The sequence below is a fragment of the Crinia signifera genome, chromosome 4 (assembly GCF_055691185.1).
Source record: "Crinia signifera chromosome 4, ASM5569118v1, whole genome shotgun sequence".
In the NCBI taxonomy this organism is placed as follows: domain Eukaryota; kingdom Metazoa; phylum Chordata; class Amphibia; order Anura; family Myobatrachidae; genus Crinia; species Crinia signifera.
This window is the reverse complement of record NC_139220.1, coordinates 313,223,830-313,248,725: the sequence shown is the minus strand read 5'-3', so window position 1 is coordinate 313,248,725 and position 24,896 is coordinate 313,223,830. Positions and strand designations below refer to the sequence as shown.

At 37.4% G+C, this 24,896-nt stretch overlaps 27 non-coding genes across 27 annotated transcripts; all 27 read left to right on the top strand.

The window, feature by feature from the left end:
* The first annotated feature begins 209 nt into the window (after nucleotides 1-209).
* TRNAW-CCA (transfer RNA tryptophan (anticodon CCA)) lies at nucleotides 210-281 on the top strand. Its single transcript has one exon. It is a non-coding gene; the product is annotated as a tRNA-Trp (tRNA).
* Nucleotides 282-731: 450 nt separating this feature from the next.
* Nucleotides 732-803, top strand: TRNAW-CCA (transfer RNA tryptophan (anticodon CCA)). The gene has a single exon. It is a non-coding gene; the product is annotated as a tRNA-Trp (tRNA).
* A 449-nt stretch (nucleotides 804-1,252) lies between these two features.
* Nucleotides 1,253-1,325, top strand: TRNAW-CCA (transfer RNA tryptophan (anticodon CCA)). The gene has a single exon. It is a non-coding gene; the product is annotated as a tRNA-Trp (tRNA).
* Nucleotides 1,326-1,775: 450 nt separating this feature from the next.
* TRNAW-CCA (transfer RNA tryptophan (anticodon CCA)) lies at nucleotides 1,776-1,847 on the top strand. The gene has a single exon. It is a non-coding gene; the product is annotated as a tRNA-Trp (tRNA).
* A 450-nt stretch (nucleotides 1,848-2,297) lies between these two features.
* TRNAW-CCA (transfer RNA tryptophan (anticodon CCA)) lies at nucleotides 2,298-2,369 on the top strand. The gene has a single exon. It is a non-coding gene; the product is annotated as a tRNA-Trp (tRNA).
* Nucleotides 2,370-3,916: 1,547 nt separating this feature from the next.
* Nucleotides 3,917-3,992, top strand: TRNAW-CCA (transfer RNA tryptophan (anticodon CCA)). Its single transcript has one exon. It is a non-coding gene; the product is annotated as a tRNA-Trp (tRNA).
* Nucleotides 3,993-4,442: 450 nt separating this feature from the next.
* Nucleotides 4,443-4,514, top strand: TRNAW-CCA (transfer RNA tryptophan (anticodon CCA)). The gene has a single exon. It is a non-coding gene; the product is annotated as a tRNA-Trp (tRNA).
* A 450-nt stretch (nucleotides 4,515-4,964) lies between these two features.
* Nucleotides 4,965-5,036, top strand: TRNAW-CCA (transfer RNA tryptophan (anticodon CCA)). Its single transcript has one exon. It is a non-coding gene; the product is annotated as a tRNA-Trp (tRNA).
* A 450-nt stretch (nucleotides 5,037-5,486) lies between these two features.
* On the top strand, nucleotides 5,487-5,558 carry TRNAW-CCA (transfer RNA tryptophan (anticodon CCA)). The gene has a single exon. It is a non-coding gene; the product is annotated as a tRNA-Trp (tRNA).
* A 449-nt stretch (nucleotides 5,559-6,007) lies between these two features.
* TRNAW-CCA (transfer RNA tryptophan (anticodon CCA)) lies at nucleotides 6,008-6,079 on the top strand. Its single transcript has one exon. It is a non-coding gene; the product is annotated as a tRNA-Trp (tRNA).
* A 972-nt stretch (nucleotides 6,080-7,051) lies between these two features.
* Nucleotides 7,052-7,123, top strand: TRNAW-CCA (transfer RNA tryptophan (anticodon CCA)). The gene has a single exon. It is a non-coding gene; the product is annotated as a tRNA-Trp (tRNA).
* Nucleotides 7,124-8,091: 968 nt separating this feature from the next.
* Nucleotides 8,092-8,163, top strand: TRNAW-CCA (transfer RNA tryptophan (anticodon CCA)). Its single transcript has one exon. It is a non-coding gene; the product is annotated as a tRNA-Trp (tRNA).
* Nucleotides 8,164-10,179: 2,016 nt separating this feature from the next.
* Nucleotides 10,180-10,251, top strand: TRNAW-CCA (transfer RNA tryptophan (anticodon CCA)). Its single transcript has one exon. It is a non-coding gene; the product is annotated as a tRNA-Trp (tRNA).
* A 450-nt stretch (nucleotides 10,252-10,701) lies between these two features.
* TRNAW-CCA (transfer RNA tryptophan (anticodon CCA)) lies at nucleotides 10,702-10,773 on the top strand. Its single transcript has one exon. It is a non-coding gene; the product is annotated as a tRNA-Trp (tRNA).
* A 2,573-nt stretch (nucleotides 10,774-13,346) lies between these two features.
* TRNAW-CCA (transfer RNA tryptophan (anticodon CCA)) lies at nucleotides 13,347-13,418 on the top strand. The gene has a single exon. It is a non-coding gene; the product is annotated as a tRNA-Trp (tRNA).
* Nucleotides 13,419-13,868: 450 nt separating this feature from the next.
* Nucleotides 13,869-13,940, top strand: TRNAW-CCA (transfer RNA tryptophan (anticodon CCA)). The gene has a single exon. It is a non-coding gene; the product is annotated as a tRNA-Trp (tRNA).
* A 449-nt stretch (nucleotides 13,941-14,389) lies between these two features.
* TRNAW-CCA (transfer RNA tryptophan (anticodon CCA)) lies at nucleotides 14,390-14,461 on the top strand. Its single transcript has one exon. It is a non-coding gene; the product is annotated as a tRNA-Trp (tRNA).
* A 450-nt stretch (nucleotides 14,462-14,911) lies between these two features.
* On the top strand, nucleotides 14,912-14,983 carry TRNAW-CCA (transfer RNA tryptophan (anticodon CCA)). Its single transcript has one exon. It is a non-coding gene; the product is annotated as a tRNA-Trp (tRNA).
* A 450-nt stretch (nucleotides 14,984-15,433) lies between these two features.
* On the top strand, nucleotides 15,434-15,505 carry TRNAW-CCA (transfer RNA tryptophan (anticodon CCA)). Its single transcript has one exon. It is a non-coding gene; the product is annotated as a tRNA-Trp (tRNA).
* Nucleotides 15,506-15,955: 450 nt separating this feature from the next.
* TRNAW-CCA (transfer RNA tryptophan (anticodon CCA)) lies at nucleotides 15,956-16,027 on the top strand. The gene has a single exon. It is a non-coding gene; the product is annotated as a tRNA-Trp (tRNA).
* Nucleotides 16,028-16,999: 972 nt separating this feature from the next.
* TRNAW-CCA (transfer RNA tryptophan (anticodon CCA)) lies at nucleotides 17,000-17,071 on the top strand. The gene has a single exon. It is a non-coding gene; the product is annotated as a tRNA-Trp (tRNA).
* Nucleotides 17,072-17,521: 450 nt separating this feature from the next.
* Nucleotides 17,522-17,593, top strand: TRNAW-CCA (transfer RNA tryptophan (anticodon CCA)). Its single transcript has one exon. It is a non-coding gene; the product is annotated as a tRNA-Trp (tRNA).
* A 1,867-nt stretch (nucleotides 17,594-19,460) lies between these two features.
* TRNAW-CCA (transfer RNA tryptophan (anticodon CCA)) lies at nucleotides 19,461-19,532 on the top strand. The gene has a single exon. It is a non-coding gene; the product is annotated as a tRNA-Trp (tRNA).
* Nucleotides 19,533-19,982: 450 nt separating this feature from the next.
* Nucleotides 19,983-20,054, top strand: TRNAW-CCA (transfer RNA tryptophan (anticodon CCA)). The gene has a single exon. It is a non-coding gene; the product is annotated as a tRNA-Trp (tRNA).
* Nucleotides 20,055-21,548: 1,494 nt separating this feature from the next.
* TRNAW-CCA (transfer RNA tryptophan (anticodon CCA)) lies at nucleotides 21,549-21,620 on the top strand. The gene has a single exon. It is a non-coding gene; the product is annotated as a tRNA-Trp (tRNA).
* Nucleotides 21,621-22,069: 449 nt separating this feature from the next.
* Nucleotides 22,070-22,141, top strand: TRNAW-CCA (transfer RNA tryptophan (anticodon CCA)). Its single transcript has one exon. It is a non-coding gene; the product is annotated as a tRNA-Trp (tRNA).
* A 2,540-nt stretch (nucleotides 22,142-24,681) lies between these two features.
* Nucleotides 24,682-24,753, top strand: TRNAW-CCA (transfer RNA tryptophan (anticodon CCA)). The gene has a single exon. It is a non-coding gene; the product is annotated as a tRNA-Trp (tRNA).
* Nucleotides 24,754-24,896: the final 143 nt, after the last annotated feature.

The following is a 24,896-nucleotide window of genomic DNA, read 5'->3' as shown; positions in this document are numbered from 1 at the left end:
GCTATGACTGTTTTCCATTGAACTGACCTTTTTTGTTAAGAATAATGACTTTGCACTTAAGCACGACCACCAGGCATATTCCTTGGTTATTGAATCAAGGATTCAAGCTTGTTTACTCACAAATTATTTATTTCATAAATTAGTATATGCAGACAGTATATGTGTGATCTAAATCACCCGAATCAGTGAACTGCATTTGTTTAAAAGAAGACCTCGTGGCGCAACGGTAGCGCGTCTGACTCCAGATCTGAAGGTTGCGTGTTCAAATCACGTCGGGGTCAATTGTCATTTTGAAAGTGAAATGTACTAAACGGAATTCTTTAAGAGAAACTAATTACCATGGTTCTCATCTAAATTTCTGCAATGTGATTACTGTTTATATGGCTACCTATATCATCTGCAGTTACAACAAAGACTCAAAATTCTGCTAATTTCTTATAATTGTCATGCAAACATAATCCATTTCATTGGAATTGTCCATATCTTGACTTTGAAGTATACTCTTATTATTTTCTTTCTGGTGCTATGACTGTTTTCCATTGAACTGACCTTTTTTGTTAAGAATAATGACTTTGCACTTAAGCACGACCACCAGGCATATTCCTTGGTTATTGAATCAAGGATTCAAGCTTGTTTACTCACAAATTATTTATTTCATAAATTAGTATATGCAGACAGTATATGGGTGATAAAAATCACCCGAATCAGTGAATTGCATTTGTTTGAAAGAAGACCTCGTGGCGCAACAGTAGCGCGTCTGACTCCAGATCAGAAGGTTGCGTGTTCAAATCACGTCGGGGTCAATTGTCATTTTGAAAGTGAAATGTACTAAACGGAATTCTTTAAGAGAAACTAATTACCATGGTTCTCATCTAAATTTCTGCAATGTGATTACTGTTTATATGGATACCTATATCATCTGCAGTTGCAACAAAGACTCAAAATTCTGCTAATTTCTTATAATTGTCATGCAAACATAATCCATTTCATTGGAATTGTCCATATCTTGACTTTGAAGTATACTCTTATTATTTTCTTTCTGGTGCTATGACTGTTTTCCATTGAACTGACCTTTTTTGTTAAGAATAATGACTTTGCACTTAAGCACGACCACCAGGCATATTCCTTGGTTATTGAATCAAGGATTCAAGCTTGTTTACTCACAAATTATTTATTTCATAAATTAGTATATGCAGACAGTATATGTGTGATCTAAATCACCCGAATCAGTGAATTGCATTTGTTTGAAAGAAGCCATCGTGGCGCAACGGTAGCGCGTCTGACTCCAGATCAGAAGGTTGCGTGTTCAAATCACGTCGGGGTCAATTGTCATTCTGAAAGTGAAATGTACTAATCAGAATTCTTTAAGAGAAACTAATTACCATGGTTCTCATCTAAATTTATGCAATGTGTTTACTGTTTATATGGATACCTATATCATCTGCAGTTACAACAAAGACTCAAAATTCTGCTAATTTCTTATAATTGTCATGCAAACATAATCCATTTCATTGGAATTGTCCATATCTTGACTTTGAAGTATACTCTTATTATTTTCTTTCTGGTGCTATGACTGTTTTCCATTGAACTGACCTTTTTTGTTAAGAATAATGACTTTGCACTTGAGCACGACCACCAGGCATATTCCTTGGTTATTGAATCAAGGATCCAAGCTTGTTTACTCACAAATTATTTATTTCATAAATTAGTATATGCAGACAGTATATGTGTGATCTAAATCACCCGAATCAGTGAATTGCATTTGTTTGAAAGAAGAACTCGTGGCGCAACGGTAGCGCGTCTGACTCCAGATCAGAAGGTTGCGTGTTCAAATCACGTCGGGGTCAATTGTCATTCTGAAAGTGAAATGTACTAAACAGAATTCTTTAAGAGAAACTAATTACCATGGTTCTCATCTAAATTTCTGCAATGTGATTACTGTTTATATGGATACCTATATCATCTGCAGTTACAACAAAGACTCAAAATTCTTCTAATTTCTTATAATTGTCATGCAAACATAATCCATTTCATTGGAATTGTCCATATCTTGACTTTGAAGTATACTCTTATTATTTTCTTTCTGGTGCTATGACTGTTTTCCATTGAACTGACCTTTTTTGTTAAGAATAATGACTTTGCACTTAAGCACGACCACCAGGCATATTCCTTGGTTATTGAATCAAGGATTCAAGCTTGTTTACTCACAAATTATTTATTTCATAAATTAGTATATGCAGACAGTATATGGGTGATCTAAATCACCCGAATCAGTGAATTGCATTTGTTTGAAGGAAGACCTCGTGGCGCAACAGTAGCGCATCTGACTCCAGATCAGAAGGTTGCGTGTTCAAATCATGTCGGGGTCAATTGTCATTTTGAAAGTGAAATGTACTAATTGGAATTCTTTAAGAGAAATTAATTACCATGGTTCTCATCTAAATTTCTGCAATGTGATTACTGTTTATATGGATACCTATATCATCTGCAGTTGCAACAAAGACTCAAAATTCTGCTAATTTCTTATAATTGTCATGCAAACATAATCCATTTAATTGGAATTTTCCATATCTTGACTTTGAAGTATACTCTTATTATTATCTTTCTGGTGCTATGACTGTTTTCCATTGAACTGACCTTTTTTGTTAAGAATAATGACTTTGCACTTAAGCACGACCACCAGGCATATTCCTTGGTTATTAAATCAAGGATGTAAGCTTGTTTTCTCACAAATTATTTATTTCACAAATTAGTATATGCAGACAGTATATGGGTGATCTAAATCTCCCGAATTAATGAATTATAGTTGCTCTAAAGAAGACCTTGTGGCCAGGGCCGGCGCTACCCACTCAGCAGCTCCTGCAAAGCAGGGAGGAGCCATGCTGAAAAGGCGCTGTCTCCCTCCCTGCTCTGCTAAAGCTGCCTCAGCCCTCACTGTCACTGCCTCCTGCACGCCGCCCACAGTGCCTGTCTGACAGCTGGCAGGCGGCAGTATAAAGAGCTGCACCACGCCCGCGTACACACTATCCTCCTCCTGCGACCTGCCCCCTCTTCCTCACAGACACTTGCGCTGAGGCATGTAGCGCTGTCTGTGAATGCCTGGATGACATGTCCGGATCAGCTCCCTACCCATTGCTCCCTGCGCCTGTTAGCTGTCAATCAAATGACGAGCAGGCAGCAGCGCCGCCTCCACTTCCTTCCCTCTTCTCAGTGTGCTGTGGCAGTGCCACTGCCAGTCCTCAACACTCCGTCCCCTCTATCTCCTCCCCTCTTCTTCCATCTCCTCCTTCTCTTCCCTCCTTTCCCCCTCAGTCACAAGTGCTGCTTTCGGATCGCATCGCACACACATTGCATTCATGCAGTGCAGTGGCGTAAGTTCATCCCAGTTGCCCGGAGGCAAGATGTGTATTCCCCCCCCTCCCCCCCCATACACACACAAAACCTTATATAAAGTATATACTGTATATCCTGTATGTATGTTATGAAATATAAAAGGCATATATACAGTATATCTATAGAGAGAGAGATAGAACACATATTTCAGAATTCCGAAGTGATATCAATGGCTTTCGATTAATGGATTTAAAAATGCAGGGGAGAAGAGGTGCCCCTTGAGAGCAGGAGCCCGGCGGCAGATCACTCCATTGCCTCCCAGAGTTCTGCCTCTGATGCCGTGTGATGCGATGCAATCTAGCCCATAACATATGTGATTCTCACAGCGTGTATGGGCACCTTCAGTGCCTGCAACATTTTGGGGACACAGCACTGAGATAGTGTATGCATACATGCACCTGAGATCATCCATAGGATCGCATGTTGCATACACTCCCACAATCGGGCTGCAGCTTGTTGCAATGACAATGTGAAAGGGCGCAAAATGTATGGTTTGCAGGAGGGCGCCGGACACCCTAGCACCGGCCCTGCTTGTGGCGCAACGGTAGCGCGTCTGACTCCAGATCAGAAGGTTGCGTGTTCAGATCACGTCGGGGTCAATTGTCATTTTGAAAGTGAAATGTACTAAATGGAATTCTATAAGAGAAACTAATCACCATGGTTCTCATCTAAATTTCTGCAATGTGATTACTGTTTATATGGATACCTATATCATCTGCAGTTGCAAATAAGTCTCAAAATTCTGCTAATTTCTTATAATTGTCATGCAAACATAATCCATTTCATTGGAATTGTCCATATCTTGACTTTGAAGTATACTCTTATTATTTTCTTTCTGGCGCTATGACTGTTTTCCATTGAACTGACCTTTTTTGTTAAGAATAATGACTTTGCACTTAAGCACGACCACCAGGCATATTCCTTGGTTATTGAATCAAGGATGTAAGCTTGTTTTCTCACAAATTATTTATTTCACAAATTAGTATATGCAGACAGTATATGGGTGATCTAAATCTCCCGAATCAATGAATTATAGTTGCTCTAAAGAAGACCTCGTGGCACAACGGTAGCGCGTCTGACTCCAGATCAGAAGGTTGCGTGTTCAACTCACGTCGGGGTCAATTGTCATTTTGAAAGTGAAATGTACTAAATGGAATTCTATAAGAGAAACTAATCACCATGGTTCTCATCTAAATCTCTGCAATGTGATTACTGTTTATATGGATACCTATATCATCTGCAGTTACAACAAAGACTCAAAATTCTGCTAATTTCTTATAATTGTCATGCAAACATAATCCATTTCATTGGAATTGTCCATATCTTGACTTTGAAGTATACTCTTATTATTTTCTTTCTGGCGCTATGACTGTTTCAAATTGAACTGACCTATATTGTTAAGAATAATGACTTTGCACTTAAGCACGACCACCAGGCATATTCCTTGGTTATTAAATCAAGGATGTAAGCTTGTTTTCTCACAAATTATTTATTTCACAAATTAGTATATGCAGACAGTATATGGGTGATCTAAATCTCCCGAATTAATGAATTATAGTTGCTCTAAAGAAGACCTTGTGGCGCAACGGTAGCGCGTCTGACTCCAGATCAGAAGGTTGCGTGTTCAGATCACGTCGGGGTCAATTGTCATTTTGAAAGTTAAATGTACTAAATGGAATTCTATAAGAGAAACTAATCACCATGGTTCTCATCTAAATTTCTGCAATGTGATTACTGTTTATATGGATACCTATATCATCTGCAGTTGCAAATAAGTCTCAAAATTCTGCTAATTTCTTATAATTGTCATGCAAACATAATCCATTTCATTGGAATTGTCCATATCTTGACTTTGAAGTATACTCTTATTATTTTCTTTCTGGCGCTATGACTGTTTTCCATTGAACTGACCTTTTTTGTTAAGAATAATGACTTTGCACTTAAGCACGACCACCAGGCATATTCCTTGGTTATTGAATCAAGGATGTAAGCTTGTTTTCTCACAAATTATTTATTTCACAAATTAGTATATGCAGACAGTATATGGGTGATCTAAATCTCCCGAATCAATGAATTATAGTTGCTCTAAAGAAGACCTCGTGGCGCAACGGTAGCGCGTCTGACTCCAGATCAGAAGGTTGCGTGTTCAACTCACGTCGGGGTCAATTGTCATTTTGAAAGTGAAATGTACTAAATGGAATTCTATAAGAGAAACTAATCACCATGGTTCTCATCTAAATCTCAGCAATGTGATTACTGTTTATATGGATACCTATATCATCTGCAGTTACAACAAAGACTCAAAATTCTGCTAATTTCTTATAATTGTCATGCAAACATAATCCATTTCATTGGAATTGTCCATATCTTGACTTTGAAGTATACTCTTATTATTTTCTTTCTGGTGCTATGACTGTTTTCCATTGAACTGACCTTTTTTGTTAAGAATAATGACTTTGCACTTAAGCACGACCACCAGGCATATTCCTTGGTTATTGAATCAAGGATGTAAGCTTGTTTACTCACAAATTAATTATTTCACAAATTAGTATATGCAGACAGTATATGGGTGATCTAAATCACCCGAATCAGTGAATTACAGATGTCTAAAGAAGACCTCGTGGCGCAACGGTAGCGCGTCTGACTCCAGATCAGAAGGTTGCGTGTTCAAATCACGTCGGGGTCAATTGTCATTTTGAAAGTGAAATGTACTAAACGGAATTCTTTAAGAGAAACTAATTACCATGGTTCTCATCTAAATTTCTGCAATGTGATTACTGTTTATATGGATACCTATATCATCTGCAGTTGCAACAAAGACTCAAAATTCTGCTAATTTCTTATAATTGTCATGCAAACATAATCCATTTCATTGGAATTGTCCATATCTTGACTTTGAAGTATACTCTTATTATTTTCTTTTTGGTGCTATGACTGTTTTCCATTGAACTGACCTTTTTTGTTAAGAATAATGACTTTGCACTTAAGCACGACCACCAGGCATATTCCTTGGTTATTGAATCAAGGATTCAAGCTTGTTTACTCACAAATTATTTATTTCATAAATTAGTATATGCAGACAGTATATGGGTGATAAAAATCACCTGAATCAGTGAATTGCATTTGTTTGAAAGAAGACCTCGTGGCGCAACGGTAGTGCGTCTAACTCCTGATCAGAAGGTTGCGTGTTCAAATCACGTCGGTATCAATTGTCATTTTGAAAGTGAAATGTACTAAACGGAATTCTTTAAGAGAAACTAATTACCATGGTTCTCATCTAAATTTCTGCAATGTGATTACTGTTTATATGGATACCTATATCATCTGCAGTTGCAACAAAGATTCAAAATTCTGCTAATTTCTTATAATTGCCATGCAAACATAATCCATTTCATTGGAATTGTCCATATCTTGACTTTGAAGTATACTCTTATTATTTTCTTTCTGGCTCTATGACTGTTTTCCATTGAACTGACCTTTTTTGTTAAGAATAATGACTTTGCACTTAAGCACGACCACCAGGCATATTCCTTGGTTATTGAATCAAGGATGTAAGCTTGTTTACTCACAAATTATTTATTTCACAAATTAGTATATGCAGACAGTATATGGGTGATCTAAATCACCCGAATCAATGAATTATAGTTATTCTAAAGAAGACCTCGTGGCGCAACGGTAGCGCGTCTGACTCCAGATCAGAAGGTTGCGTGTTCAAATCACGTCGGGGTCTATTGTCATTTCGAAAGTGAAATGTACTTAATGGAATTCTTTAAGAGAAACTAATTACCATGGTTCTCATCTAAATTTCTGCAATGTGATTACTGTTTATATGGATACCTATATCATCTGCAGTTGCAACAAAGACTCAAAATTCTGCTAATTTCTTATAATCGTCATGCAAACATAATCCATTTGGAAATGTCCATATCTTGACTTTGAAGTATACTCTTATTATTTTCTTTCTGGCGCTATGACTGTTTCAAATTGAACTGACCTTTTTTGTTAAGAATAATGACTTTGCACTTAAGCACGACCACCAGGCATATTCCTTGGTTATTAAATCAAGGATGTAAGCTTGTTTTCTCACAAATTATTTATTTCACAAATTAGTATATGCAGACAGTATATGGGTGATCTAAATCTCCCGAATCAATGAATTATAGTTGCTCTAAAGAAGACCTCGTGGCGCAACGGTAGTGCGTCTAACTCCTGATCAGAAGGTTGCGTGTTCAAATCACGTCGGGATCAATTGTCATTTTGAAAGTGAAATGTACTAAACGGAATTCTTTAAGAGAAACTAATTACTATGGTTCTCATCTAAATTTCTGCAATGTGATTACTGTTTATATGGATACCTATATCATCTGCAGTTGCAACAAAGACTCAAAATTCTGCTAATTTCTTATAATTGTCATGCAAACATAATCCATTTCATTGGAATTGTCCATATCTTGACTTTGAAGTATACTCTTATTATTTTCTTTCTGGCGCTATGACTGTTTCAAATTGAACTGACCTATATTGTTAAGAATAATGACTTTGCACTTAAGCACGACCACCAGGCATATTCCTTGGTTATTAAATCAAAGATGTAAGCTTGTTTTCTCACAAATTATTTATTTCACTAATTAGTATATGCAGACAGTATATGGGTGATCTAAATCACCCGAATCAGTGAACTATAGTTGCTCTAAAGAAGACCTCGTGGCGCAACGGTAGCGCGTCTGACTCCAGATCAGAAGGTTGCGTGTTCAAATCACGTCGGGGTCAATTGTCATTTTGAAAGTGAAATGTACTAAATGGAATTCTATAAGAGAAACTAATCACCATGGTTCTCATCTAAATTTCTGCAATGTGATTACTGTTTATATGGATACCTATATCATCTGCAGTTGCAACAAAGACTCAAAATTCTGCTAATTTCTTATAATTGTCATGCAAACATAATCCATTTCATTGGAATTGTCCATATCTTGACTTTGAAGTATACTCTTATTATTTTCTTTCTGGTGCTATGACTGTTTTCCATTGAACTGACCTTTTTTGTTAAGAATAATGACTTTGCACTTAAGCACGACCACCAGGCATATTCCTTGGTTATTGAATCAAGGATTCATGCTTGTTTACTCACAAATTATTTATTTCATAAATTAGTATATGCAGACAGTATATGGGTGATAAAAATCACCCGAATCAGTGAATAGCATTTGTTTGAAAGAAGACCTCGTGGCGCAACGGTAGTGCGTCTAACTCCTGATCAGAAGGTTGCGTGTTCAAATCACGTCGGGATCAATTGTCATTTTGAAAGTGAAATGTACTAAACGAAATTCTTTAAGAGAAACTAATTACCATGGTTCTCATCTAAATTTCTGCAATGTGATTACTGTTTATATGGATACCTATATCATCTGCAGTTGCAACAAAGACTCAAAATTCTGCTAATTTCTTATAATTGTCATGCAAACATAATCCATTTCATTGGAATTGTCCATATCTTGACTTTGAAGTATACTCTTATTATTTTCTTTCTGGCGCTATGACTGTTTCAAATTGAACTGACCTATATTGTTAAGAATAATGACTTTGCACTTAAGCACGACCACCAGGCATATTCCTTGGTTATTAAATCAAAGATGTAAGCTTGTTTTCTCACAAATTATTTATTTCACTAATTAGTATATGCAGACAGTATATGGGTGATCTAAATCTCCCGAATCAATGAATTATAGTCGCTCTAAAGAAGACCTCGTGGCGCAAAGGAAGCGCGTCTGACTCCAGATCAGAAGGATTGGTGTTCAAATCACGTCGGGGTCAATTGTCATTTTGAAAGTGAAATGTACTAAATGGAATTCTACAAGAGAAACTAATCACCATGGTTCTCATCTAAATTTCTGCAATGTGATTACTGTTTATATGGATACCTATATCATCTGCAGTTGCAACAAAGACTCAAAATTCTGCTAATTTCTTATAATTGTCATGCAAACATAATCCATTTCATTGGAATTGTCCATATCTTGACTTTGAAGTATACTCTTATTATTTTCTTTCTGGTGCTATGACTGTTTTCCATTGAACTGACCTTTTTTGTTAAGAATAATGACTTTGCACTTAAGCACGACCACCAGGCATATTCCTTGGTTATTGAATCAAGGATTCAAGCTTGTTTACTCACAAATTATTTATTTCATAAATTAGTATATGCAGACAGTATATGGGTGATAAAAATCACCCGAATCAGTGAATTGCATTTGTTTGAAAGAAGACCTCGAGGAGCAACGGTAGTGCGTCTACCTCCTGATCAGAAGGTTGCGTGTTCAAATCACGTCGGGATCAATTGTCATTTTGAAAGTGAAATGTACTAAACGGAATTCTTTAAGAGAAACTAATTACCATGGTTCTCATCTAAATTTCTGCAATGTGATTACTGTTTATATGGATACCTATATCATCTGCAGTTGCAACAAAGACTCAAAATTCTGATAATTTCTTATAATTGTCATGCAAACATAATCCATTTCATTGGAATTGTCCATATCTTGACTTTGAAGTATACTCTTATTATTTTCTTTCTGGCGCTATGACTGTTTTCCATTGAACTGACCTTTTTTGTTAAGAATAATGACTTTGCACTTAAGCACGACCACCAGGCATATTCCTTAGTTATTGAATCAAGGATGTAAGCTTGTTTACTCACAAATTAATTATTTCATAAATTAGTATATGGAGGCAGTATATGTGTGATCTAAATCACCCGAATCAGTGAACTGCATTTGTTTGAAAGAAGACCTTGTGGCGCAACGGTAGCGCGTCTGACTCCAGATCAGAAGGTTGCGTGTTCAAATCACGTCGGGGTCAATTGTCATTTTGAAAGTGAAATGTACTAAACGGAATTCTTTAAGAGAAACTAATTACCATGGTTCTCATCTAAATTTCTGCAATGTGATTACTGTTTATATGGATACCTATATCATCTGCAGTTACAACAAAGACTCAAAATTCTGCTAATTTCTTATAATTGTCATGCAAACATAATCCATTTCATTGGAATTGTCCATATCTTGACTTTGAAGTATACTCTTATTATTTTCTTTCTGGTGCTATGACTGTTTTCCATTGAACTGACCTTTTTTGTTAAGAATAATGACTTTGCACTTAAGCACGACCACCAGGCATATTCCTTGGTTATTGAATCAAGGATTCAAGCTTGTTTACTCACAAATTATGTATTTCATAAATTAGTATATGCAGACAGTATATGTGTGATCTAAATCACCCGAATCAATGAATTATAGTTGTTCTAAAGAAGACCTCGTGGCGCAACGGTAGCGCGTCTGACTCCAGATCAGAAGGTTGCGTGTTCAAATCACGTCAGGGTCAATTGTCATTTCGAAAGTAAAATGTACTTAACGGAATTCGTTAAGAGAAACTAATTACCATGGTTCTCATCTAAATTTCTGCAATGTGATTACTGTTTATATGGATACCTATATCATCTGCAGTTACAACAAAGACTCAAAATTCTGCTAATTTCTTATAATTGTCATGCAAACATAATCCATTTCATTGGAAATGTCCATATCTTGACTTTGAAGTATACTCTTATTATTTTCTTTCTGGCGCTATGACTGTTTCAAATTGAACTGACCTTTTTTGTTAAGAATAATGACTTTGCACTTAAGCACGACCACCAGGCATATTCCTTGGTTATTAAATCAAGGATGTAAGCTTGTTTTCTCACAAATTATTTATTTCACAAATTAGTATATGCAGACAGTATATGGGTGATCTAAATCTCCCGAATCAATGAATTATAGTTGTTCTAAAGAAGACCTCGTGGACAACGATAGCGCGTCTGGCTCCAGATCAGAAGGTTGCGTGTTCAAATCACGTCGGGGTCAATTGTCATTTTGAAAGTGAAATGTACTAAACGGAATTCTTTAAGAGAAACTAATCACCATGGTTCTCATCTAAATTTCTGCAATGTGATTACTGTTTATATGGATACCTATATCATCTGCAGTTGCAACAAAGACTCAAAATTCTGCTAATTTCTTATAATTGTCATGCAAACATAATCCATTTCATTGGAATTGTCCATATCTTGACTTTGAAGTATACTCTTATTATTTTCTTTCTGGTGCTATGACTGTTTTCCATTGAACTGACCTTTTTTGTTAAGAATAATGACTTTGCACTTTTAGCACGACCACCAGGCATATTCCGTGGTTATTGAATCAAGGATTCAAGCTTGTTTACTCACAAATTATTTATTTCATAAATTAGTATATGCAGACAGTATATGGGTGATCTAAATCACCCGAATCAGTGAATTGCATTTGTTTGAAAGAAGACCTCGTGGCGCAACGGTAGCGCGTCTGACTCCAGATCAGAAGGTGTCGGGCTCAATTGTCATTTTGAAAGTGAAATGTACTAAACAGAATTCTTTAAGAGAAACTAATTACCATGGTTCTCATCTAAATTTCTGGGTACTCTTTACCTAGAAGGGCGCCCGTCGCGGGCATCGCGGGTACATTTATGTATGGCCGCGACGCGACCGACGCGATGCCCGCGATTTCCCATTGAAACCAATGTTAAACTTTGAAATCGTGTCGGTCGCGTCGCGGCCGTCCATAAATGTACCCGCGATGCCCGCGACGCGATGCTCCCGATTTCCCATAGGAATCAATGTTAAAAGGCGCGATGGACCCGATTTTACTGTTAAATGGCTCAATCCACCCGATTTGGCCATAGGAATCAATGTTAAATGGGCCACAGAGCCCATTAACCCTTAAATGTCCCCCCAAATTTTTAACGCCACCCCACGATCCACGCCAACCCGAAGCGTGGCGAGCGCAGCGAGCCCGCGAGGGGCGGCGGTACGCGTCCTCCGACCTTTTCATGCCCTACTATCCACTAGGGCGTGGTGTGAGAATATAATAGTGTGGCGAGCGCAGCGAGCCACCGAGCCCGAAGCGTGGCGAGCGCAGCGAGCCCCGCGAGGGGACGCGGATACCTTCACAGGTGGACGAGTCCCCTCGCGGGCTTCACAGGTGTCCGTGGCGAGGTGGACACCTGTGAAGCCCGCGAGGGGACGCGTCTACCTGTGAAGGTATCCGCGTCCCCTCGCGGGGCTCGCTGCGCTCACCACGCTTCGGGCTCGGTGGCTCGCTACGCTCGCCACACTATTATATTCTCACACCACGCCCTAGTGGATAGTAGGGCATGAAAAGGTCGGAGGACGCGTACCGCCGCCCCTCGCGGGCTCGCTGCGCTCGCCACGCTTCGGGTTGGCGTGGATCGTGGGGTGGCGTTAAACATTTGGGGGGACATTTAAGGGTTAATTTGGCCTATTTGGCCCCAAATCGGGTCCATTGAGGCATTTAACAGTAAATCGCGGTCAATCAGCCGTTTTAACATTGTTCCCTATGGGAAAATCGCGGTGATCGCGGTCATCGCGGGCATCGCGGTCATCCCGATTTACCCGCGATGCCCGTGATGACCGCGATCACCGCGATTTTTACCCCCGACGCCCGCGATTTCAATCGCTGGCGCCCTTCTAGGTAAAGAGTAACAATTTCTGCAATGTGATTACTGTTTATATGGATACCTATATCATCTGCAGTTACAACAAAGACTCAAAATTCTGCTAATTTCTTATAATTGTCATGCAAACATAATCCATTTCATTGGAATTGTCCATATCTTGACTTTGAAGTATACTCTTATTATTTTCTTTCTGGCGCTATGACTGTTTTAAATTGAACTGACCTTTTTTGTTAAGAATAATGACTTTGCACTTAAGCACGACCACCAGGCATATTCCTTGGTTATTAAATCAAGGATGTAAGCTTGTTTTCTCACAAATTATTTATTTCACAAATTAGTATATGCAGACAGTATATGGGTGATCTAAATCTCCCGAATTAATGAATTATAGTTGCTCTAAAGAAGACCTTGTGGCGCAACGGTAGCGCGTCTGACTCCAGATCAGAAGGTTGCGTGTTCAGATCACGTCGGGGTCAATTGTCATTTTGAAAGTGAAATGTACTAAATGGAATTCTATAAGAGAAACTAATCACCATGGTTCTCATCTAAATTTCTGCAATGTGATTACTGTTTATATGGATACCTATATCATCTGCAGTTGCAAATAAGTCTCAAAATTCTGCTAATTTCTTATAATTGTCATGCAAACATAATCCATTTCATTGGAATTGTCCATATCTTGACTTTGAAGTATACTCTTATTATTTTCTTTCTGGCGCTATGACTGTTTTCCATTGAACTGACCTTTTTTGTTAAGAATAATGACTTTGCACTTAAGCACGACCACCAGGCATATTCCTTGGTTATTGAATCAAGGATGTAAGCTTGTTTTCTCACAAATTATTTATTTCACAAATTAGTATATGCAGACAGTATATGGGTGATCTAAATCTCCCGAATCAATGAATTATAGTTGCTCTAAAGAAGACCTCGTGGCGCAACGGTAGCGCGTCTGACTCCAGATCAGAAGGTTGCGTGTTCAACTCACGTCGGGGTCAATTGTCATTTTGAAAGTGAAATGTACTAAATGGAATTCTATAAGAGAAACTAATCACCATGGTTCTCATCTAAATCTCTGCAATGTGATTACTGTTTATATGAATACCTATATCATCTGCAGTTACAACAAAGACTCAAAATTCTGCTAATTTCTTATAATTGTCATGCAAACATAATCCATTTCATTGGAATTGTCCATATCTTGACTTTGAAGTATACTCTTATTATTTTCTTTCTGGTGCTATGACTGTTTTCCATTGAACTTACCTTTTTTGTTAAGAATAATGACTTTGCACTTAAGCACGACCACCAGGCATATTCCTTGGTTATTGAATCAAGGATGTAAGCTTGTTTACTCACAAATTAATTATTTCACAAATTAGTATATGCAGACAGTATATGGGTGATCTAAATCACCCGAATCAGTGAATTACAGATGTCTAAAGAAGACCTCGTGGCGCAACGGTAGCGCGTCTGACTCCAGATCAGAAGGTTGCGTGTTCAAATCACGTCGGGGTCAATTGTCATTTTGAAAGTGAAATGTACTAAACGGAATTCTTTAAGAGAAACTAATTACCATGGTTCTCATCTAAATTTCTGCAATGTGATTACTGTTTATATGGATACCTATATCATCTGCAGTTGCAACAAAGACTCAAAATTCTGCTAATTTCTTATAATTGTCATGCAAACATAATCCATTTCATTGGAATTGTCCATATCTTGACTTTGAAGTATACTCTTATTATTTTCTTTCTGGCGCTATGACTGTTTTCCATTGAACTGACCTTTTTTGTTAAGAATAATGACTTTGCACTTAAGCACGACCACCAGGCATATTCCTTGGTTATTAAATCAAGGATGTAAGCTTGTTTACTCACAAATTAATTATTTCACAAATTAGTATATGCAGACAGTATATGGGTGATCTAAATCACCCGAATCAGTGAATTATAGTTGCTCTAAAGAAGACCTCGTGGCGCAACGGTAGCGCGTCTGACTCCAGATCAGAAGGTTGCGTGTTCAAATCACGTCGGGGTTAATTGTCATTTTGAAAGTGAAATGTACTAAACGGAATTCTTTAAGAGAAACTAATTACCATGGTTCTCATCTAAATTTCTGCAATGTGATTACTGTTTATATGGATACCTATATCATCTGCAGTTGCAACAAAGACTCAAAATTCTGCTAATTTCTTATAATTGTCATGCAAACATAATCCATTTCATTGGAATTGTCCATATCTTGACTTTGAAGTATACTCTTATTATTTTCTTTCTGGTGCTATGACTGTTTTCCATTGAACTGACCTTTTTTGTTAAGAATAATGACTTTGCACTTAAGCACGACCACCAGGCATATTCCTTGGTTATTGAATCAAGGATTCAAGCTTGTTTACTCACAAATTATTTATTTCATAAATTAGTATATGCAGACAGTATATGTGTGATCTAAATCACCCGAATCAGTGAACTGCATTTGTTTGAAAGAAGACCTCGTGGCGCAACGGTAGCGCGTCTGACTCCAGATCAGAAGGTTGTGTGTTCAAATCACGTCGGGGTCAATTGTCATTTTGAAAGTGAAATGTACTAAACGGAATTCTTTAAGAGAAACTAATTACCATGGTTCTCATCTAAATTTCTGCAATGTGATTACTGTTTATATGGATACCTATATCATCTGCAGTTGCAACAAAGACTCAAAATTCTGCTAATTTCTTATAATTGTCATGCAAACATAATCCATTTCATTGGAATTGTCCATATCTTGACTTTGAAGTATACTCTTATTATTTTCTTTCTGGTGCTATGACTGTTTTCCATAGAACTGACCTTTTTTGTTAAGAATAATGACTTTGCACTTAAGCACGACCACCAGGCATATTCCTTGGTTATTGAATCAAGGATTCAAGCTTGTTTACTCACAAATTATTTATTTCATAAATTAGTATATGCAGACAGTATATGGGTGATCTAAATCACCCGAATCAGTGAATTGCATTTGTTTGAAAGAAGACCTCGTGGCGCAACAGTAGCGCATCTGATTCCAGATCAGAAGGTTGCGTGTTCAAATCATGTCGGGGTCAATTGTCGTTTTGAAAGTGAAATGTACTAAACTGAATTCTTTAAGAGAAACTAATTACCATGGTTCTCATCTAAATTTCTGCAATATGATTACTGTTTATATGGATACCTATATCATCTGCAGTTGCAACAAAGACTCAAAATTCTGCTAATTTCTTATAATTGTCATGCAAACATAATCCATTTAATTGGAATTGTCCATATCTTGACTTTGAAGTATACTCTTATTATTATCTTTCTGGTGCTATGACTGTTTTCCATTGAACTGACCTTTTTTGTTAAGAATAATGACTTTGCACTTAAGCACGACCACCAGGCATATTCCTTGGTTATTGAATCAAGGATTCAAGCTTGTTTACTCACAAATTATTTATTTCATAAATTAGTATATGCAGACAGTATATGGGTGATCTAAATCACCCGAATCAGTAAATTAGAGTTGTTCTAAAGAAGACCTCACGGCGCAACGGTAGCGCGTCTGACTCCAGATCAGAAGGTTGCATGTTTAAATCACGTCGGGGTCAATTGTCATTTTGAAAGTGAAATGTACTAAACGGAATTCTTTAAGAGAAACTAATCACCATGGTTCTCATCTAAATTTCTGCAATGTGATTACTGTTTATATGGATACCTATATCATCTGCAGTTGCAACAAAGACTCAAAATTCTGCTAATTTCTTATAATTGTCATGCAAACATAATCCATTTCATTGGAATTGTCCATATCTTGACTTTGAAGTATACTCTTATTATTTTCTTTCTGGCGCTATGACTGTTTTCCATTGAACTGACCTTTATTGTTAAGAATAATGACTTTGCACTTAAGCACGACCACCAGGCATATTCCTTGGTTATTGAATCAAGGATGTAAGCTTGTTTACTCACAAATTATTTATTTCACAAATTAGAATATGCAGACAGTATATGGGTGATCTAAATCACCCGAATCAATGAATTATAGTTGTTCTAAAGAAGACCTCGTGGCGCAACGGTAGCGCGTCTGACTCCAGATCAGAAGGTTGCGTGTTCAAATCACGTCAGGGTCAATTGTCATTTCGAAAGTGAAATGTACTTAACGGAATTCTTTAAGAGAAACTAATTACCATGGTTCTCATCTAAATTTCTGCAATGTGATTACTGTTTATATGGATACCTATATCATCTGCAGTTACAACAAAGACTCAAAATTCTGCTAATTTCTTATAATTGTCATGCAAACATAATCCATTTCATTGGAAATGTCCATATCTTGACTTTGAAGTATACTCTTATTATTTTCTTTCTGGCGCTATGACTGTTTCAAATTGAACTGACCTTTTTTGTTAAGAATAATGACTTTGCACTTAAGCACGACCACCAGGCATATTCCTTGGTTATTAAATCAAGGATGTAAGCTTGTTTACTCACAAATTATTTATTTCACAAATTAGAATATGCAGACAGTATATGGGTGATCTAAATCACCCGAATCAATGAATTATAGTTGTTCTAAAGAAGACCTCGTGGCGCAACGGTAGCGCGTCTGACTCCAGATCAGAAGGTTGCGTGTTCAAATCACGTCAGGGTCAATTGTCATTTCGAAAGTGAAATGTACTTAACGGAATTCTTTAAGAGAAACTAATTACCATGGTTCTCATCTAAATTTCTGCTATGTGATTACTGTTTATATGGATACCTATATCATCTGCAGTTGCAACAAAGACTCAAAATTCTGCTAATTTCTTATAATTGTCATGCAAACATAATCCATTTCATTGGAATTGTCCATATCTTGACTTTGAAGTATACTCTTATTATTTTCTTTCTGGTGCTATGACTGTTTTCCATTGAACTGACCTTTTTTGTTAAGAATAATGACTTTGCACTTAAGCACGACCACCAGGCATATTCCGTGGTTATTGAATCAAGGATTCAAGCTTGTTTACTCACAAATTATTTATTTCATAAATTAGTATATGCAGACAGTATATGGGTGATCTAAATCACCCGAATCAGTGAATTGTATTTGTTTGAAAGAAGACCTCGTGGCGCAACGGTAGCGCGTCTGACTCCAGATCAGAAGGTGTCGGGGTCAATTGTCATTTTGAAAGTGAAATGTACTAAACAGAATTCTTTAAGAGAAACTAATTACCATGGTTCTCATCTAAATTTCTGGGTACTCTTTACCTAGAAGGGCGCCCGTCGCGGGCATCGCGGGTACATTTATGTATGGCCGCGACGCGACCGACGCGATGCCCGCGATTTCCCATTGAAACCAATGTTAAACTTTGAAATCGTGTCGGTCGCGTCGCGGCCGTCCATAAATGTACCCGCGATGCCCGCGACGCGATGCTCCCGATTTCCCATAGGAATCAATGTTAAAAGGCGCGATGGACCCGATTTTACTGTTAAATGGCTCAATCCACCCGATTTGGCCATAGGAATCAATGTTAAATGGGCCACAGAGCCCATTAACCCTTAAATGTCCCCCCAAATTTTTAACGCCACCCCACGATCCACGCCAACCCGAAGCGTGGCGAGCGCAGCGAGCCCGCGAGGGGCGGCGGTACGCGTCCTCCGACCTTTTCATGCCCTACTATCCACTAGGGCGTGGTGTGAGAATATAATAGTGTGGCGAGCGCAGCGAGCCACCGAGCCCGAAGCGTGGCGAGCGCAGCGAGCCCCGCGAGGGGACGCGGATACCTTCACAGGTGGACGCGTCCCCTCGCGGGCTTCACAGGTGTCCGTGGCGAGGTGGACACCTGTGAAGCCCGCGAGGGGACGCGTCTACCTGTGACGGTATCCGCGTCCCCTCGCGGGGCTCGCTGCGCTCACCACGCTTCGGGCTCGGTGGCTCGCTGCGCTCGCCACACTATTATATTCTCACACCACGCCCTAGTGGATAGTAGGGCATGAAAAGGTCGGAGGACGCGTACCGCCGTGGCACAACGGTAGCGCGTCTGACTCCAGATCAGAAGGTTGCGTGTTCAAATCACGTCGGGGTTAATTGTCATTTTGAAAGTGAAATGTACTAAACGGAATTCTTTAAGAGAAACTAATTACCATGGTTCTCATCTAAATTTCTGCAATGTGATTACTGTTTATATGGATACCTATATCATCTGCAGTTGCAACAAAGACTCAAAATTCTGCTAATTTCTTATAATTGTCATGCAAACATAATCCATTTCATTGGAATTGTCCATATCTTGACTTTGAAGTATACTCTTATTATTTTCTTTCTGGTGCTATGACTGTTTTCCATTGAACTGACCTTTTTTGTTAAGAATAATGACTTTGCACTTAAGCACGACCACCAGGCATATTCCTTGGTTATTGAATCAAGGATTCAAGCTTGTTTACTCACAAATTATTTATTTCATAAATTAGTATATGCAGACAGTATATGTGTGATCTAAATCACCCGAATCAGTGAACTGCATTTGTTTGAAAGAAGACCTCGTGGCGCAACGGTAGCGCGTCTGACTCCAGATCAGAACGTTGTGTGTTCAAATCACGTCGGGGTCAATTCTCATTTTTAAAGGGAAATGTACTAAACGGAATTCTTTAAGAGAAACTAATTACCATGGTTCTCATCTAAATTTCTGCAATGTGATTACTGTTTATATGGATACCTATATCATCTGCAGTTGCAACAAAGACTCAAAATTCTGCTAATTTCTTATAATTGTCATGCAAACATAATCCATTTCATTGGAATTGTCCATATCTTGACTTTGAAGTATACTCTTATTATTTTCTTTCTGGTGCTATGACTGTTTTCCATTGAACTGACCTTTTTTGTTAAGAATAATGACTTTGCACTTGAGCACGACCACCAGGCATATTCCTTGGTTATTGAATCAAGGATCCAAGCTTGTTTACTCACAAATTATTTATTTCATAAATTAGTATATGCAGACAGTATATGTGTGATCTAAATCACCCGAATCAGTGAATTGCATTTGTTTGAAAGAAGACCTCGTGGCGCAACGGTAGCGCGTCTGACTCCAGATCAGAAGGTTGCGTGATCAAATCACGTCGGGGTCAATTGTCATTCTGAAAGTGAAATGTACTAAACAGAATTCTTTAAGAGAAACTAATTACCATGGTTCTCATCTAAATTTATGCAATGTGATTACTGTTTATATGGATACCTATATCATCTGCAGTTACAACAAAGACTCAAAATTCTGCTAATTTCTTATAATTGTCATGCAAACATAATCCATTTCATTGGAATTGTCCATATCTTGACTTTGAAGTATACTCTTATTATTTTCTTTCTGGTGCTATGACTGTTTTCCATTGAACTGACCTTTTTTGTTAAGAATAATGACTTTGCACTTAAGCACGACCACCAGGCATATTCCTTGGTTATTGAATCAAGGATTCAAGCTTGTTTACTCACAAATTATTTATTTCATAAATTAGTATATGCAGACAGTATATGGGTGATCTAAATCACCCGAATCAGTGAATTGCATTTGTTTGAAAGAAGACCTCGTGGCGCAACAGTAGCGCATCTCTCTCCAGATCAGAAGGTTGCGTGTTCAAATCATGTCGGGGTCAATTGTCATTTTGAAAGTGAAATGTACTAAACGGAATTCTTTAAGAGAAACTAATTACCATGGTTCTCATCTAAATTTCTGCAATGTGATTACTGTTTATATGGATACCTATATCATCTGCAGTTGCAACAAAGACTCAAAATTCTGCTAATTTCTTATAATTGTCATGCAAACATAATCCATTTAATTGGAATTGTCCATATCTTGACTTTGAAGTATACTCTTATTATTATCTTTCTGGTGCTATGACTGTTTTCCATTGAACTGACCTTTTTTGTTAAGAATAATGACTTTGCACTTAAGCACGACCACCAGGCATATTCCTTGGTTATTGAATCAAGGATTCAAGCTTGTTTACTCACAAATTATTTATTTCATAAATTAGTATATGCAGACAGTATATGGGTGATCTAAATCACCCGAATCAGTAAATTAGAGTTGTTCTAAAGAAGACCTCACGGCGCAACGGTAGCGCGTCTGACTCCAGATCAGAAGGTTGCATGTTTAAATCACGTCGGGGTCAATTGTCATTTTGAAAGTGAAATGTACTAAACGGAATTCTTTAAGAGAAACTAATCACCATGGTTCTCATCTAAATTTCTGCAATGTGATTACTGTTTATATGGATACCTATATCATCTGCAGTTGCAACAAAGACTCAAAATTCTGCTAATTTCTTATAATTGTCATGCAAACATAATCCATTTCATTGGAATTGTCCATATCTTGACTTTGAAGTATACTCTTATTATTTTCTTTCTGGCGCTATGACTGTTTTCCATTGAACTGACCTTTATTGTTAAGAATAATGACTTTGCACTTAAGCACGACCACCAGGCATATTCCTTGGTTATTGAATCAAGGATGTAAGCTTGTTTACTCACAAATTATTTATTTCACAAATTAGAATATGCAGACAGTATATGGGTGATCTAAATCACCCGAATCAATGAATTATAGTTGTTCTAAAGAAGACCTCGTGGCGCAACGGTAGCGCGTCTGACTCCAGATCAGAAGGTTGCGTGTTCAAATCACGTCAGGGTCAATTGTCATTTCGAAAGTGAAATGTACTTAACGGAATTCTTTAAGAGAAACTAATTACCATGGTTCTCATCTAAATTTCTGCAATGTGATTACTGTTTATATGGTACCTATATCATCTGCAGTTACAACAAAGACTCAAAATTCTGCTAATTTCTTATAATTGTCATGCAAACATAATCCATTTCATTGGAAATGTCCATATCTTGACTTTGAAGTATACTCTTATTATTTTCTTTCTGGCGCTATGACTGTTTCAAATTGAACTGACCTTTTTTGTTAAGAATAATGACTTTGCACTTAAGCACGACCACCAGGCATATTCCTTGGTTATTAAATCAAGGATGTAAGCTTGTTTTCTCACAAATTATTTATTTCACAAATTAGTATATGCAGACAGTATATGGGTGATCTAAATCTCCCGAATCAATGAATTATAGTTGCTCTAAAGAAGACCTCGTGGCGCAACGGTAGCGCGTCTGACTCCAGATCAGAAGGTTGCGTGTTCAAATCACGTCGGGGTCAATTGTCATTTTGAAAGTGAAATGTACTAAACGGAATTCTTTAAGAGAAACTAATCACCATGGTTCTCATCTAAATTTCTGCAATGCGATTACTGTTTATATGGATACCTATATCATCTGCAGTTGCAACAAAGACTCAAAATTCTGCTAATTTCTTATAATTGTCATGCAAACATAATCCATTTCATTGGAATTGTCCATATCTTGACTTAGAAGTATACTCTTATTATTTTCTTTCTGGCGCTATGACTGTTTTCCATTGAACTGACCTTTTTTGTTAAGAATAATGACTTTGCACTTAAGCACGACCACCAGGCATATTCCTTGGTTATTGAATCAAGGATGTAAGCTTGTTTACTCACAAATTATTTATTTCACAACTTAGTATATGCAGACAGTATATGGGTGATCTAAATCACCCGAATCAATGAATTATAGCTGCTCTAAAGAAGACCTCGTGGCGCAACGGTAGTGTGTCTGACTCCAGATCAGAAGGTTGCCTGTTCAAATCACGTCGGGGTCAATTGTCATTTTGAATGTGAAATGTACTAAATGGAATTCTATAAGAGAAAACTAATCACCATGGTTCTCATCTAAATTTCTGCAATGTGATTTCTGTTTATATGGATACCTATATCATCTGCAGTTGCAACAAAGACTCAAAATTCTGCTAATTTCTTATAATTGTCATGCAAACATAATCCATTTCATTGGAATTGTCCATATCTTGACTTAGAAGTATACTCTTATTATTTTCTTTCTGGCGCTATGACTGTTTTCCATTGAACTGACCTTTTTTGTTAAGAATAATGACTTTGCACTTAAGCACGACCACCAGGCATATTCCTTGGTTATTGAATCAAGGATGTAAGCTTGTTTACTCACAAATTATTTATTTCACAACTTAGTATATGCAGACAGTATATGGGTGATCTAAATCACCCGAATCAATGAATTATAGCTGCTCTAAAGAAGACCTCGTGGCGCAACGGTAGTGTGTCTGACTCCAGATCAGAAGGTTGCCTGTTCAAATCACGTCGGGGTCAATTGTCATTTTGAATGTGAAATGTACTAAATGGAATTCTATAAGAGAAAACTAATCACCATGGTTCTCATCTAAATTTCTGCAATGTGATTTCTGTTTATATGGATACCTATATCATCTGCAGTTGCAAAAAAGACTCAAAATTCTGCTAATTTCTTATAATTGTCATGCAAACATAATCCATTTCATTGGAATTGTCCATATCTTGACTTTGAAGTATACTCTTATTATTTTCTTTCTGGTGCTATGACTGTTTTCCATTGAACTGACCTTTTTTGTTAAGAATAATGACTTTGCACTTAAGCACGACCACCAGGCATATTCCTTGGTTATTGAATCAAGGATTCAAGCTTGTTTACTCACAAATTATTTATTTCACAAATTAGTATATGCAGACAGTATATGGGTGATCTAAATCACCCGAATCAAATTAATTGCATTTGTTTGAAAGAAGACCTCGTGGACAACGATAGCGCGTCTGGCTCCAGATCAGAAGGTTGCGTGTTCAAATCACGTCGGGGTCAATTGTCATTTTGAAAGTGAAATGTACTAAACGGAATTCTTTAAGAGAAACTAATCACCATGGTTCTCATCTAAATTTCTGCAATGTGATTACTGTTTATATGGATACCTATATCATATGCAGTTGCAAATAAGACTCAAAATTCTGCTAATTTCTTATAATTGTCATGCAAACATAATCCATTTCATTGGAATTGTCCATATCTTGACTTTGAAGTATACTCTTATTATTATCTTTCTGGTGCTATGACTGTTTTCCATTGAACTGACCTTTTTTGTTACGAATAATGACTTTGCACTTAAGCACGACCACAAGGCATATTCCTTGGTTATTGAATCAAGGATTCAAGCTTGTTTACTCACAAATTATTTATTTCACAAATTAGTATATGCAGACAGTATATGGGTGATCTAAATCACCCGAATCAAATGAATTGCATTTGTTTGAAAGAAGACCTCGTGGACAACGGTAGCGCGTCTGACTACAGATCAGAAGGTTGCGTGTTCAAATCACGTCGGGGTCAATTGTCATTTTGAAAGTGAAATGTACTAAACGGAATTCTATAAGAGAAACTAATCACCATGGTTCTCATCTAAATTTCTGCAATGTGATTACTGTTTGTATGGATACCTATATCATCTGCAGTTGCAACAAAGACTCAAAATTCTGCTAATTTCTTATAATTGTCATGCAAACATAATCCATTTCATTGGAATTGTCCATATCTTGACTTTGAAGTATACTCTTATTATTTTCTTTCTGGTGCTATGACTGTTTTCCATTGAACTGACCTTTTTTGTTAAGAATAATGACTTTGCTCTGAAGTACGACCACCAGGCATATTCCTTGGTTATTGAATCAAGGATTCAAGCTTGTTTACTCACAAATTATTTATTTCATAAATTAGTATATGCAGACAGTATATGGGTGATCTAAATCACCCGAATCAGTGAATTGTAATTGTTTGAAAGAAGACCTCGTGGCGCAACGGTAGCGCGTCTGACTCCAGATCAGAAGGTTGCGTGTTCAAATAACGTCGGGGTCAATTGTCATTTTGAAAGTGAAATGTACTAAACGGAATTCTTTAAGAGAAACTAATTACCATGGTTCTCATCTAAATTTCTGCAATGTGATTACTGTTTATATGGATACCTATATCATCTGCAGTTACAACAAAGACTCAAAATT